Raw genomic sequence first — 4,941 nt, forward strand, 5'->3', positions numbered from 1 at the left:
CCAGAGGCCTGAAATCCAGCACCAGAGAGCTCCAACAGAGCAGAAAGGAAAGTTGGGGATCATGAGACTCCATGGCCTGGAGCGTTAACTGAGTTAGCCAGAGATATTCCTGAGATAATTCACACTCTTTAATTTGTTGTTGTTGTTGTTTTTGATTTTTCGAGGTAGGGTTTTACTCTAGCTCAGGCTCTCCTGGAATTCACTATGTAGTCTCAGGGTGGCCTTGAACTCACGGTGATCCTCCTACCTCTGCCTCCCGAGTGCTGGGAATAAAGGCATATGCCACCACACCTGGCTAAATTCTTTCTTTCTTTATTTGGAAGGAGAGAGGGAGGGAGGAAAGAGGGAGGGAAGGGGAGAATGGGTGCACTAGGGCCTCTAGCCACTGCAAATATATTTCATATGCATGCACCACTTTGTGTATCTGGCTTTACATGGGTACTGGGAATTGAACCCAGGCTGTTAGGCTTTCCAGGAAAGTGCCTTAATCATTGAGCAATCCATTCAGCCCTGAGATACACATACTTTTAACATCCATATTTTATGATGAAGATACCAGCAAAGTCCAGTCCATGAGGTGAGGTTTTGAGAAGCTTGTTTCTATGTCTTGTGCCTTTCCACAAAGGGTCCATCTCTGTCCTGCATTTGTCCCACCTTGAGTGGTCTTAAATGCTTCCCCTTCCTTCCCTCCTGGCCTAGTTCCACATCTTCACAGTAAGGATGGAGACTGGTTCATGTTGATGTATGATTCATCTTCATCGTCAGCTTGGCTGGATTTGAAATCACCATAGTGTGAGTGTGTCTGTGAGGATGTTTCCAGAGAGGTCTAAGTGAGGGGAGAAGCTCCACTGTAAATGTGAGAGGTACCATCCCATGTACTGGGGTCCCAGAATGAATAAAAAGGAAAAAGTGCCCCCGGCACGTGGCACACACCTTTAATCCCAGCACTCGGGAGGCAGAGGTAGGAGGGTTGCCGTGAGTTCGAGACCACTCTGAGACTCCATAGTGAATTCCAGGTCAACCTGGGCTAGAGTGAGACCCTACCTCAAAAAAAAAAAAAAAAAAAAAAAGAGAAAGTGAGTTGAGCACCAGTGTTCATCTCTCTCTCTGGTTCCTAATCTGTCTGGATGTGAACAAGCTGGCTGCCACCACACCCTCCCTCGCGTGATGATCTAGACCTCCTCAAACCTCAACCACGAGCCAAAATAACTATCCTCCTTTAAGTTGCTTCCTGTCAGGTATGCGACCACAGTAAAAAGTAACTAATAGTCCCAAAACTCTGAAAGAACAGAGACCCCTGGCCTCCCTCATCCCTTGTGGAGTCCCACTTTGGTCCCTGGAAGGGGTCACAACCACCTTCAACTTCCATGGTAAGTCTGAAGGACAAGTCACTGGTGCTCATCCAATAGGTGAGGTAGTGGCAGCTCAGAGCTTAAGTCCTGGACTCCAGCTGCAGTAGGGCTGCAGAGGAGAGGCTATAGGGCCTGGGGCACCAGCATGATGGCCACTCTGCAAGGAGAAAGGGCCTCGTGAGACAATGAGGCAGGGGAGTGAGAAGGGAGTCTGTTTGGCAGTCACTACTCCTATCTGCTGTGAGACTAGAAGGAAAATGCTGGGAACACTGGGCCTGAACGGCTTTGTCCCTGCTGTGGGATGATGGGATGTGTGGAGCAGAGGGTCTTTGCTAACCAAGAGCAGGAGAGCAGAGGCCAGGGAAAGGAGTCATATGGGTGCCACGTAACCTCATTTTTTCCTGTCCACCACAGCATACTGCCCCTGAAAGTGGGTCCATCCTTCTCTAGTAACTCTGCAGAGGTGCTGGAAGGCAAGCATGCCTTACTGTGACTATGGTTAGACTCTGGGCGCTCCCATTCTCCAAGATTCTGGGCCTCCCCAGTAAGCATCCCCCACTGGAAGCACCCACAGCCTAAACGAGCGTGCTGGGAGGCTGCGGTGAAGGGCCACAAGCTGGGACTTACACAATGAGATTTTGTTGCCTCCTCTTTGGAGGCTGTAAGTGGGATGTCAGGGGGTCGGCAGGGCTGCCTCCTCCCAACGCCTCTCCTTGGCTTGCAAATCCTGCTGCCATTTTCTTTGTCCTTACGTGGCCATCTCTCTGCGTGTCTGTGCCCTCATCTCCTTGTCTTATGAGGACACCAGTCAGATTGGCCATAAGGACCTGATTTCACCCACATTGCCTCTTTAAAGACCTGAGTTCTAAATACAGACACATTCTGCCATAATGGAGTCAGAACTTCAACATGTAATTCAACCCAGACACCGCCCAAAGGTGGCCCCCACGACCCCTCCTGACAATGCTTGCTGCTAGCTGTTAGAGCCTCTCAACAACACTTGAGGAGGCAAAGTAAGTGTCTTCACCACTTTAGATCACAGGACGATTGGCGATGCCTGGTGGATCTGTACAAGATCAGATAGCATTGCTATGTGCAGAGACCACTGTCCCCCAAACTTCCTGGAAAGCAGTAGTGACTGTGGGAGTAATTATGAAATAATCAATCTCAAACAGCTTCAGTGTGCTGAGTTAAGAGCACACTTAATTTGTTCCATTAAAACAAATATCCCAGGGCTGGGGAGGATGGCCAGTGCTAAGACACTTGCTGACTTATGTGAGGGTCTGTGTCCCATTCAAGCACCACAGAAAGAAAATTTTAAAGACAGTGGCACTAAAGTGCCATTTGTTATGCTCACAGCATCAATTCCAACAGGGAATATAGCAGGGTGCCACACATCTGTTCTGCAGTGTGAATCCCCATTGCCTGAAGGCTGCAGGTGACTTATGAATAGAGGTGCATTCACTAACCTCTGGTTGCTGACATGGGAGGGTGGGCAGCACTATCATGTGACCTCACCAGGTGACTTCTCTGCCTGGACGAGTTTTGGCTTTCTCGCTATTGCAACTCTGTGTCTCAAGTCCACCACAGTGAATTGGTGTAGCCTCAGATAAACAGGGTCTCTTCCACTGTATTCTGGCTACTAAGGTTCTACCAGGTTCAAAAGGAAGGATGGAGCTGGAGAGATGGCTTAGCAGTTAAGCGCTTGCCTGTGAAGCCTCAGGACCCCGGTTCGAGGCTCGATTCTCCAGGACCCACGTTAGCCAGATGCATAAGGGGGCACACACATCTGGAGTTCAGTTTGTAGTGGCTGGAGGCCCTGGTGCGCCCATTCTCTCTCTATCTGCCTCTTTCTCTCTCTCTCTCTCTCTCTCTCTCTCTCTCTCTCTCTCTCTGTTGCTCTCAAATAAGTAAAAATAAACAAAAAAAAATTTTTTTAAAAAAAGGAAGGATGGCAAACACACCCTGTATGGTGATCTTATGGTCGAAGGAGCTGGTGGAGGCAGGTGACACTTTAGGGTGGGTCTCTTAGGACATGGCAGCCCTGTTGATCAGCCTCCTCCCCCAGACCTTCCTTTTCACTCTGGAGAATCAAAATGGCAGAATAGAGAACAACTGTCACCAAGCTCCACACAGGCTTGGTTCTGTGTCAGGCACGTATCACAGCCTTTGCCCAATTGGGTGCCTTGGCTTTTATTCTTACTCTTCTCAGTTTAGTGTTTAGTTTCATCGAAAGTCCTTCCACTTATTTGAAGGCCTCCACCACTTCCTGGAAAATAGAAGACCAGAGCTAATGAACAAGGAGCTCTGAGTATGAAACATGACCTATATTTTGTGGACATTGCTATTCACAGCTCCCATCATTCAATATTCAAAATAAGCGTGAACTCTTAGGATTTTTTTTTTCCTTTGAAAAAATACAGCCGGGCATAATGGTGCAAGCCTTTAATCCCAGCCCGCAAGGGGCTAAGGTAGAAGGATCACTGTGAGTTCAAGGCTAGCCTGAGACTACCTCATGAATTTCAGGTCAACCTGGGCTAGAGTGAGACCCTACTTCAAATTCCTCATCCCCCGGAAAAAAAGCATTTTTTTCTGCCTACAACCATATTAACACCCTCTTCCAGTGACCCTGCTTTGAAAGTAACTGGGCTCATTTTTCTTTCCTGTGGATTTCAATACCGTGCCTAGTGCCCACAGATTGTTCTAGGACTTTCCTGAAGGTCATCTCATGTATCTTCACTAAGTCTTGGAGACAGCATGCCCCATCCAGTGCCAGCGTTCTTGGTGACAAACACTGCCCGGGGCTTGACACTTGTCCTCTGATGGGATTGATTACTATAATGGAGTATGTGTACCTCATTGTCTTCACAGCATGTCATTCCAACTCAGAACTTTCCTCTTGTCAAGCCCAGCCCCGACGTCACAACCTGGCATTCCGGTGTCGTCGCAGGAACTCTAGCACCCTAGCTGGTCACGTCATCTTGATCCCCAGCCTGTGCCATGAGCAGGCAGTGGAATGTGCTGGACGAGGTCACAGACGCCCCTAAATGACCACACGGTGTGGGGGGGGGGTAGTCCTACGAACAAGGTGAGGTTTCACCCTCCCCTCCTCTCCATCCTAAAGCCAGCACAAGCGGGTCCTTGCGGTACCCCTGAGTTTGCAGCATTCACGAGCTCGGTTCGCGCTTGCTCTTTGGCCACGCCCCTTTCGGAGTCACGCATGCGCGCTTAAGGAAGCCTCCACAGCAGAGCCAGTAGCAGGGGTGGAAGCGGAGCGTGCCACATGTGGCGCCGCCAGCCGATCGCAAGCTCCAGAAGGCCCTTCCTTCTTGCCAGGAGCCCACACTGTTTCGGTCAGAAAGCAGCCCTAGCACTCGGGTGTGCCACGGCCGGGGAAGTGAGGGAACATGGGCAGAACCTGAAGATGGGGCAGCCGCAGAGGCCCTGTGTTGGAGGAGCCTGCGCCTCAGGGAAGGCCGAGGTGCGGCGGTGACACCAGGAGTGCAGGTGTCCCCTAGGCCTCCAGGTGGCCTTTTCTCTTTCTTGAACCCCCCAGTTTCCCTCGTGGATCCAAAGGCCTTTGGGATCT

The sequence above is a fragment of the Jaculus jaculus genome, chromosome 6 (assembly GCF_020740685.1).
Source record: "Jaculus jaculus isolate mJacJac1 chromosome 6, mJacJac1.mat.Y.cur, whole genome shotgun sequence".
NCBI classification, from domain to species: Eukaryota; Metazoa; Chordata; class Mammalia; order Rodentia; family Dipodidae; genus Jaculus; species Jaculus jaculus.